The sequence below is a fragment of the Peromyscus maniculatus genome, chromosome 19, assembly GCF_049852395.1.
Source record: "Peromyscus maniculatus bairdii isolate BWxNUB_F1_BW_parent chromosome 19, HU_Pman_BW_mat_3.1, whole genome shotgun sequence".
Classification (NCBI taxonomy): Eukaryota; Metazoa; Chordata; class Mammalia; order Rodentia; family Cricetidae; genus Peromyscus; species Peromyscus maniculatus.
The window spans coordinates 14,582,935-14,593,965 of NC_134870.1; the positions used below are offsets into that span (position 1 = coordinate 14,582,935).

An 11,031-nucleotide genomic window follows, 5' to 3' on the forward strand; every position below is an offset into this window, starting at 1 on the left:
CATGGTGATGTGATGAGTTGGGAGCACCCCTGATAGGGGCTGTCCGCGTATTTCTTCACCCTGTGGAGAAAAAAACATTGTCAAGAGACGGTAGCAAAGAGCGATGAGTCATGAATCGGTTACTGTGTAACAAGGGCCAGGAGAGGAAAACCTCACACTGGGGAGCTGCAGACTGAGGATGGGCAGGTGAGGTGACCTGCGGGGCTTCCCTGAGGAAGAAGACTAGAAGAATGCTCTCAGTAGAGGAGGCAGAGCTCCTGCGGGACGGGACCCGCACTGCTCCCCTGCCTCTCCTGTGCTCAGGCCAAAGCGTCTGCCAGCATTTATTTTCTTGGGCTGCTCTTTATCTCTCAGGACCCGGCTAACAGGACTGGTGTTCCCAGCTCCATGCTTAGCCTGCGGCTGTAGCTGGCACAGGACTTTACCTCTCCTGTCCGTTTCCTGAAATTCTTCTGTCACTGGGAGCAGGAAGTGAACTCCTGAGGTAACCCCCTTGGCCTCCATAGAGAAGGGGGTGCTACTTAGAGCAGACAGGACCTAGAAAAGAACTCCAGGATGAGCGAAAGTGAAGCAGTTAGTGAGTTTATTAAACAGGACAAGATACGCTTGAAGAGAGTCAAGGGCAAGTTTGGAGTATTCTCATTTCTTTTTGGTTACTGTGATATAAAACCCGCGGCTGAAGGCAACTTGGGAGGAATGCATTCATCTGAGGGAAGTCGGGGCAGGAACTCCAGGTGGGAACCATGGAGGAATACTCTTTACTGGCTCACACTCCGGCTTGTTCGGATAGCTTTCTTTTTTTAAATTTAAGTTTACTTTTATTTTATGTGGGTGGATGCTTTGCCTCCATGTGTGTCTGTGAGCTATCTGCCTGCAAGGCTAGAAAAGGCCAACAGGTCTCCCGAGACTGGAGTTACAGACAGTTGTGAGTCTGCATGTAGATGCTGGAAATTGAACTCTAGCTCTCCAGGAAAGCAGCCAGTGCCCTTAACCACTGCATTATCTTTTGCAGCCCAGATAGTTTTCTTATACAGCCCAGAGATGGTACCATCTATAATGGGTTGGGCCTTCCCATGTCAATCACCAATCAAGACAACCTCTTACAGACTTGGTTGGTCACAGGCCAGTCTGATGGAGGCAATTCTTTAATTGAGTTTCCTTCTTCCCAGGTAACTCTAGTCTATGTCGAGTTGCCAATAAAAAACTAGCAAGGATGAAGAAGACTCATCAAAGTGCCTCATCAGGAGCTATATATGTGATGCCGGAGCTTGAAGCTGCTTAATCCATGGGCAACTCTAGGCATCAAGGAAAGTATGTACTGGTAGACTTATTTTTCTTGGCCATAGAGTTCAGTCCTTGAAGGGTAGATCTTTCTCTTTTAGATTTCCTTTATCATCATCATCATCATCATCATCATCATCATCATCATCATATTGTGTGTATATGTGCATGCACATGATATGTGGTGGCCAAAATGCATGCCATGGCACATGTGTAGAGGTCAGAGGACAACCTTATGGAACTGGAGCTCTCCTTCTATCTTGATGCGGCTTCTGGAGATCAGATTCAGGGTGACAGGCTTGTGCAGCCTGAGGCATCTTGCTGGTCCATGACAACTTTAATTTTTTTCATTGCGTGAGTATTTGTGTGAACGCAGGTGCACATGTATGTGCTGTGGAGCACATTGGAGGTCAGAGGACACCTTTCAAGAGAGGTTTTATCTTTCCACCGTAGTTTCTGGGGGCTGAATCTTAGGTTGTCTGGCTTGTGCCAGCAAGGCCCCTTTTTCTGTTGAACCATTTCACTGGCCCTCGAAAGGAAGACTTTTTAGGTGTCTTATGGAGAAGGGGGCGTCGGTGGGGAGAAAACATTCCTCTAAAAGGTGGTGGGGAGAGGGTGCGGGGCGGGGGGGGGGGGGGGGGGGGGAAACTGGAGCCACAGCTCATGAGCCATTTTAGTAATCCTGTTTGTGATGTTTCTTAGAGCAGTTCCACTACAAGTGCTCTGGTTAATTTTGCTGAAATTCCTGGGTGGTGGGAAGCTGAGAAGACAGAAATCAGAAGAGGGGGTGGCACTGAAGAGTGGAGTTTCCATTCTCAGCTCCGTTTCCCAACGGGCCCTGTCTGTTCTTCCGGCTCCTGTTCCGGGTGACATGGAGTAACACCCGCTATCTTGTCAGACCCCGCGCAGCAAGGTGGGGAAGGGTGAGGACTCAGAGAGCAGCGGGAATATCAGGAAAGAAGACTGTAAATAGTTCACCAGCTCTCTTGTTTTTCCTATGTGCGTGTTTATGATGTGTATGAGACAGAGTGTGTGTGTGTGTGTGTGTGTGTGTGTGCGTGTGCGCTGTCCCCACAGTGTGTGTGTGTGTGTATGTGTGTGTGTGTATGTGTATGAGCGCGCTGTCCCCACAGTGTGTGTGTGTGTGTGTGTGTGTGTGTGTGTGTGTGTGTGTGTGTGTGTGCGCGCACGCAGGTCAGATGACGACTTGTCTCAGTCTTCACTCTCCATCTCGTGTGAGACCCTTGTTCTTCTCCACTGGGCACACCAGGCTAGCTGGGTGGCAAGTCGGAGAGTTCTCCTGTGTCTGCTTGCCATCTTGACCTAGCGACACTGAGACTACAGAGGCGTGCCCTACTGTGTCCGGCTTTCCATGCAGGCTGGGCACCCGAAAAAGCGCCCTTGTACAAAGCCATCTCCCAGTCCTGACTTTGCCATTTTTGTTTCGTGGGATTTTCCTGCTTGGGCTCAAGGCACCAAGATTCAGTCATTTTTGTCATCGCTGTGACAAGTGCCTGGCAGAAATGACTTCAGGGAGGGGAGGCTTTCAGGCTGTGCTGGAGGCTCCAGTGCAGTGATGGAGCTGTGGAGGCAGGAGCATGCGCCATGGTGACATCCTGGAAAGGCATCTCTGGCCAGAGCCAAAGGCCTGCCCTAGTCACTAACAGTTTCTTTTTGGTTACCGCGCTAAAAAACACTGTGGCTAAAGGCAACCTCAGAGGAAAGGGTTCATCTGAGGGAAGTTGGGGCAGGAACTCAAGGCAGGAAGCCAGAGGTAGGAACCACTGTCCAGTGCTGTGGATATCGTTCTATATTAATAAAACACTGATGGCCAGTGACCAGGCAGGAAGTAGGTGGGACAAGGAGAGAGGAGAATTCGGGGAAGCGGAAGGCTGAGGAGGGACACTGCAGCCACCGCCAGGAGAAGAGCATGTAAAGAAGCCGGTAAGCCACCAGCCACGTGGCAAGCTATAGATTTATAAAAATGGGTTAATTTAAGATATAAGAACAGTTAACAAGAAGCCTGCCACGGCCATACAGTTTATAAGTGATATAAGCGTCTGAGTGATTATTTTATAAGTGGATTGTGGGACTGCAGGGCTTGGGGAACCTGGAGAGAAGCCCTCCAGCAACAGTCCAGGCCTCTCTTCCTGAAGGCTCCTGTGGAAATTTGAATGAGAAATGTCCCCCATAGTTGGTCCTCAGTTAGAGGTGCTATTTGGAGAGGTTCAGGTGGTACAGTCCTCCTGGAGAAAGGGGTGGGTCTTGGGAGTAAAAAGCCTCGCCTACTGCAAGTTTCCTCTCGACTTCATGCTTATTGTAAAGGATGTGAGCTCTTAATTTTCAGCCTCCTGCTCCAGCTGCTGGCTGTGGTACGGTCCCTGCCTTTGTGGATTCCAGTGCTCTGGAACTGTAGGCCCAAATAAACTTTTTTTCCCCATAAGTTGCTTTGGTCATGGTGTCTTATCACAGCAATGGAAAAAATGACCAATCCAGTTCCACAGCTTCTCTGAACAGTGCCACCCACTGGGGACCAAATATACCATCTTCTTGGGAACATTTCAAACCATAATGCACCCCAAACTTGCATGTGTATGCAGGGTGAATGCCTTCTTTGAGGCAGTAAACATGTCATCAGTCAGTCTCATAGAGACTGTCCATAATCTTCTGGGTAGTGAGTAGATGGCCAGGCCTGGTGACAGCCAAGAGGTAGCGAGTCCTGCGCCTGGAGAGATGGCTCAGGGACCAACATCACTGGCTGCTCTCCCAGAGGACCCGAGTTTGGTTCCCGGCACCTCCATGGCTGTTCACAACTGTCCGTAACTCTAGTTCCAGGGGATCCAATGCTCTTTTCTGGCTTTCTTGGGCACTGCACGCATGTGGTACACAGACATGCATGTGGTACACAGACATGCATGTGATACACAGACATGCATGTGGTACACAGACACGCGTGTGGTACACAGACATGCACGTACGCAAAACACCCACACATAGAAAATAAAAATAAATGAAAATCTCAAAAAAAGAGTTAATGAACACTAGCTATAATAGGAACCTCATTGAGGGAGAACAGCTCTCCAGGGTGTTAAGAGCTGATTAAGAGCATGGCATGCTTTGCCCGCTGAGGAGACAGCTCTGCCTCAGTATCTGTGTGAGGGAGAGTGGAGACAGACTGACCCAAGCAGCCAAGATGTTGGAACAGCTCACAGCCCAGACACCTGTGTTTCCCAAAGCTAGGATACACTGTCAGGTCCTTTGGCATCAGGAGAAAAGAACAGATTGCTGTTTGCCACACAGTCCACGGAGCCAAGGCAGACGAAATCCGGAGAAAGGCCTGAAGGTGCGGGAGCGTAGGTGGGGGAGTATGAGCTACAGTAAAATGACTTCTCGGATATTGGAAACTGGTTTTGGGACTCAAGAACACATTGATCCCCAAAATTGGAACCTACAGCCTGGACTTCTGTGAGGTATTGGGTAGGCAGGGTTTCAGCATCCCAGACAAGAAGCACAGCACAAGCTTCCCTGGGGCCAAATGCAGGATCAGCAAAGAGGAGGCCATGCGCTGAAGTATGCTGGGATTGTCCTGCCTGGCAAATACATTTTATCCAAAAGGCCATAATAACGTTTTCTCAGCAATGGAAAAAAATGGTAACAGAATCCTTCCCTTTAAAACTGAACATTTTAAAGTGTTTGGTAACTTTTTCCAGCAGGTGGCGTGAGTGCACCGGGAAACAGCCTCTGAGAAGCGCAGCAGCCATTAGGTCTTTAGAAGTGACTTTCTTTTACTGTGGCTCCATATTGTCTCTACTAGACCCTTTGGGATTATTCAGGGAGCTTGGAGAGGTGTGGGAATGTGGAGTGCTAGGAAACAGCAAATGTCTGCGTAGGTAGGACTGCTCCTTCTTCATGGGTAGCTGTTGTAGGCAAAAATAATGACACCATTCAGGAGAATTTCTAATGTAAGTGATGAGAAAGTGGCACACACTGTTAATCCTAGCCCTTGGAGGCTGAGGAAGGTAGATCTCTGGATCTACACGAGTTTGAGGCCAGCCTGGTCTACATAGTGAGTTCCAGGCCAGGCAGGGCTGCACAGGGAAGAATTCTCAAACAAAACAAACAAACAGCAATAAAAACAAGCAGAAACAGGAAGAAGAGGACCAACCAGAGGAGGGCGGGGAGCACACGGGAGACAGAGGAGGGCGGGGAGCACAGGGGAGACAGAGGAGGAGGGCGGGGAGCATGGGGGAGACAGAGGAGGAGGGCGGGGAGCACGGGGGAGACAGAGGAGGAGGGCGGGGAGCACGGGGGAGACAGAGGAGGAGGGCGGGGAGCATGGGGGAGACAGAGGAGGAGGGCGGGGAGCACGGGGGAGACAGAGGAGGAGGGCGGGGAGCACGGGGGAGACAGAGGAGGGCGGTGATGGAAATGAATGAGATGCCGTGATGAAGCCCATTAGGTATGTTAACTGTATTATTAAGGGTTCTAGAGGAACAGAGCTTAGAGAATGAACCTCTCCCCAGGCCATGTTTTGTATGTTGTGAATGTGTTGGTTTGATTGATAAATAAAATGCTGATTGGCCAGTAGCCAGGCAAAAAGTATACACGGGACAAACAAAAAAGAAAATTCTGGGAACAGGAAGGCTGAATTCATGCAGGGTGAATGCCTTCTTTGGGCATTTGTGATTAGATAGATAGATAGATAGATAGATAGATAGATAGATAGATAGATAGGTGGGGAGATTTATTAGAGTAGCTTATAGGCTGTGGTCCAGCTAATCCAACAGTGGCTGCCTATGCACTGAAGGTCCAAGAATCCCGTAGCTGTTCAGTCCATGAGGCTGGATATCTCAGCTGGTCTTCAGTATGTGCGGGAATCAGAATCCCAATGAAGTAGGCTCTAATGCCAGGGATGGACTTTTCAGCAAGCGTGAGAGCAGCAGACAGAGAGACAGCTTCCCTCTTCCATGTCCTTTATACTGCTGCCAGCAGAAGGTGTGGTCCAGATTGAAGGTAGAGCTTCTCACCTCCCAAGATATGGATTAAACATTTCTCTTCCCACCTGAAAGTTCTGGCTTAGAACTGGGTCTTCCCATTTCAAATGATTTAATTAAGAAAAAAATCCCTCACAGGTCTGCCCAGTCATTTGGGTTTTAGTTAATTCCAGATGTACTCAAGTTGACAACCAAGAATAGCCACCACGCTAACTTAAAATGTTAATGAAAATAAAAGGCTATTAAAAAGTCAGGAACAAACACTGCAATCCTAGAGCATTAACAGCTGTACCAGGAGAAAATGTTAGCATATATTAGAGGCTGCAGAGATGGCTCAGTAGTTAAGATCGATGGCTGCTCTTGCAGAGGACCCAGGTTTGATTCCCAGCACCCCCATGGAAACACTCAACTGATAGAGTTTCTGAACCCCATGATGGGTTTCTCCACCGACACAGCAAGCCAGATCAAGCCAAATTAAAAAGACCAGGTTTAATGAACCAAGCACTCTCGGGTGACCTTTCCAGTGCCCCCAGAGGTGAGGCAGGGGTGGGGAGGAGGAGAAATTGCAAGGCAGGGCTAGGGACCCAGGCTTAAACACCCTGTAGGCATGGTCTTGAGCTCTGGGGAAGGAGCCTGGATTTTTGTCAGTCTGTCTGAGAGGGGCGGGGTTTGGAATGGGGAGGACTGGGATGGAGGTGGGAATGGGACGGAGGTGGAGCTCCCAACTGAACAACAGCCATCGCTAATTCCAGTCCCAAGGGACCTAATGCCCTCTTTGGCCTCCTTGGGTACAGACATGCATGCAGGCAAAACACCTATATACGTTATTGAAACCGAGGGGCCAGCGATGGACACCCACATGCCCACTCTGAGCAGTTTGCTCTTGCGGTGCCGGGTGGTCTGGCTGGCTAATGTATGGTGGGAGGTTCTAGTCCCTATGGAAATAGATGCCTCTGAAGAGCTGAAGGCCGTGAAGAACAGACTGATTTGGGAGGCCTGCTTGTCACCTGGCAACATGCTGTCATCAGGTCCTAGGCTGCTGCCAAGGACCATGTCTGGGTGTGACCTACCACATGGGTAGTTGTGTAGATGTCTTTGGCCCCTGTTACCACCAAGAGTTGTGAGGAGTCCTGGTGTCAGGGCTGCCAGGTGTGGCCAAGTAGGTGCCCCAAGGGCTACATCACAGCAGGGATTCTCCCTTTCTTAATGGCCCGGGCTGTGGCCCAGGGCCATGGCGTTGGGTGGGCTTGATTTGCAGCCAGGGGCCATGTGTGGGTCAATGGCTGTACCAGAGCCTTTGTTGATGTCCATGGTGCCTGTCACCATCAGGATCATATGGATGCTGGGATCTGGACCTCCACATTGGGCCATGTTGTGGCCTGAGGGCCACCCTGCAGCTGGGGTGATGTCGACTTGAGTGGCCTGCTCTGCCACCGATGGCCATGGTGACATCTGGGCCTGAGGTGCTGCTGAGGGCCATTTCTGGGTTCAAGGTCTTGCTGCAGCTGGGGTCTGTGATGATGTCCATGGCTCATGTTGTCACAGGGGATCATAGGAACCATGCATGTTGAAATCTGAGGGCCATGCTAAGCCAACTCCACCCCTCACTGTCCCTGGGACGGCTGACCCTGCCCCTTGTTGGCCATTGCAGCAGGAGAGCTGGCCTCATCCTCCATGGGAGAGCTGGCTCCCACACTCAAGAGAGATGGCCCCACCCCATACAAAGGGCATGGAAGAGCTGGCCCCTATGAAATGGGCCTAGGAGAACAGGCTCCACCCCTCACCTGAGGGGCATGATTCCAGTGGCCCAGACTGACCAACTCAGCTACCAGCCCATATCCTGAGCCTTCAATTGTCCCACCCTAACATCTACCACATCTATGACTTGCTGGAGTTCGTGAAGGGTCTGTTCCTGGGGAATGATAACCGCAGGATCCCCATGACTTGGGGCAACAGCAGGATATCAGAGAGGATTTTCAGTTAAAGTCCAGTGATGATGGTGTGCCAGAAGCCTAGAACCAATGATTCATTATAATGAACATTTTGTGTGTAAGGCTGATTGGACAAAGGAGTACATTGTGTGACACACCAAAGCTCCCAAAGCCACTAGGAAATAAAGAGGTGTTGGAAAGATGGAGTAATGGGGTAGGGTGTGTGTGTGTGTGTGTGTGTGTGTGTGTGTGTGTGTGTGTGTGTGTGTGTTTAATTAATTTTGGGGGGAGATGCTGCAGGGATGAGGGAAAGATAGGAAGGGACTGAGAGCTGAATAAAAATAAAGAATAAAGAAATTATTTATTATCAATAAAGAATAAACACAAACACAAACAAACAAACAAAAAACCCTATATATGTAGCTGGAGCTTTATCTGGCCCTGCCCGGCTCCGTGGTTGGGACAATCCCTCCCCCCCATGTTCTGCAGCCGCTTGGTCCCAAGTAAACACACAGAGGCTTATATTAATTAAAAACTGTATGGCCTGTGAGGCTTCTTGCTAGCTAGCTCTTGTAACTTAACTCAGTCCCTTTCTATTAATCTATATGTTGCCATGTGGCCGTGGTATTACCGGTCTGCTGGCATCTTGTTGCACCTTGAGCAGCGGGGTGGTCAAACCCTGATACATTCACCATGTTTCAGTCTAACAAGGTTATTGTGGGATAGCTCACACACTATGTTACTCACAGCTCTCCAGTGAACATTCTTCATAGTTTTTCATGTATTTATGATGAATTTTAGAATGTTTCATTATTCCCAAAAAGATACTTGATATCCAGTATTGGTCATTTTCCATTTCCATCCTATGTGGCCAATACATTCTTTATCTTTGGACTTGATTATTTAAGGCACTTCACATGGGTTAGGGTTTCTATTGCTGTGAAGAGACACCATGACCATGGCAACTCGTATGAAGGAAAACACTTAGTTGAACTGGTGGTTTACAGTTTCAGAGTAGTACATTTTCATCATGGTGGGGAGCGTGGTGATGTGCAGGCAGACATGGTGCTAGAGAAGTAGCTGAGAGTCCTACATCTTACAGGCAACAGGAAGTGGTCTGAGACACTGGGCAGTACCTTGAGCATATATGAGACCTCAAAGCCCACCTCCACAGTGACACACTTCCTCCAACAAGACCACACCCACTCCAACAAGAGCCACACCTCCTAATAGTGCCACTCCCTATGAGCTTATGGGGGCTGTTTTCTTTCAAACAATCACAATATGAATGGAATCACAATGTGTGTGGAGTTTGTATCCTTTCTTCACTAATCATGGCATGTGCAATGTTCCCCTGTGTTGTCGTGTGTGTCAGGATGTGCTTTATCTCCTTCTACTGTAAAACAGCATTCTGTTGTACATCCACATCATATGTTAAAGTTCTGGTAATATCTTTAATATTAAAATATTACCAAGTTAATATTCTGTGATTCTAGAAAAGGGAAAACCATAAGAATAGACAACAGCTTGGGACTGGGGAGTTAAAGAGGCCTACATGGGGTGGGGGCGTGTTGTAGAGATGGCTCAGTGGTTAGGAACACTGGATGCTCATACGGAGAACCTGAGTTCAGTTCCCAGCATCCATATGGTGGCATACAACCACCTATAACTCCAGGTCCAAGAGATTGAATAGCCTCTTCTGACCTCCGAAGGCATCAGGTACACATGCAGTGCACATACGTGCAAGCAGACGAAACACTCATACATATAAAATAAAATAAACAAGTCTTTGGGAGAAAAAAAAGAAAGAAGAAAGTCTACAAAGAGACTTGACTGGGAGAGTCAAGCCAGGACAAACTTCTGAGATTCCCTGCAGCTGAGTGAACTGTCTGCAAAGCTAAGGTGAAGCCTACGCAGTGGAGATCACAGGATGTTGGAAGATAGAAGACAGGAAAGCTGCAGGCATTGAGTAGAGCCAGCCCAAGACAGAGTCCATGAGTGCCACATGCAGAGGGGCCTCGCCAAGCCCACTGCGGCTCAAATGATGCCGCCCTACACCCTGGATGCCAGATATGGAGCTATAATACGATGTTTCCCTGCTGGGCTTTGGTCGTGCTCCGGTCCAGTCTTTCCTTGCTGTGGTGTCTCTGTGTGTTGGAAATGTGTGACTTGCCTTAGTATTGTACAGGGGCTCACAGTTAAGAACTGACCTTCAGTCTCAGAGGGGCATGGAGATTCTGAGCAGTGTTAGAACTGTTGAAAGTCTGAGGAATCTTAAGTTGAACTAAAAACACTTTGCATTATGAGACCGTCATGAGCATTTGGTGTCTGGCAATGCTATGTCTGGAATCTCAGAGGCTCCTGGTGCCAACACATATTCCCCAGCAGGTGGTGATTTTAGGAGGCTGTGGAACCCGCAGGAGTTGGGGCCAGGCTATCAGAAGTAGGTCACTGAGACCGCTCTTCAAGGGTATTAGCCCAGCCCCTAGTTCTGATTACTGTCTGCTGTGGATCTGTCAGCCTGGGAGAGGACTCCGCCACCTTCCCTGCTGTGTAGGACAGAGCCATCCGAAACCGGTCTATAGTGGCTTTCCCCTCCCTGAGAGAGTGTGGTCTTCCATCCCATAATCACAGGCTCCGTTCGCTTTTCCAGTCATTGATACCCACAAACAAGGTTTGTGATTTTTAGTGCTTAAGTCTTGTATTTCTTTAGTTAAACTTATTCCATGTCTTGCTGCTGGGGAGCTAAGAAAACAGCGCCCCAATATCTGGCGCTTTGCCACGGTGAGTACTGTGCTTCAGCAGCAAGCTCTTCCTGACGTCCC

At 49.1% G+C, this 11,031-nt stretch overlaps 1 pseudogene; it reads left to right on the plus strand.

Annotated features, from left to right (window-relative positions):
• The first annotated feature begins 4,235 nt into the window (after positions 1-4,235).
• On the plus strand, positions 4,236-5,401 carry LOC102910992 (large ribosomal subunit protein uL5 pseudogene; annotated as a pseudogene).
• Positions 5,402-11,031: the final 5,630 nt, after the last annotated feature.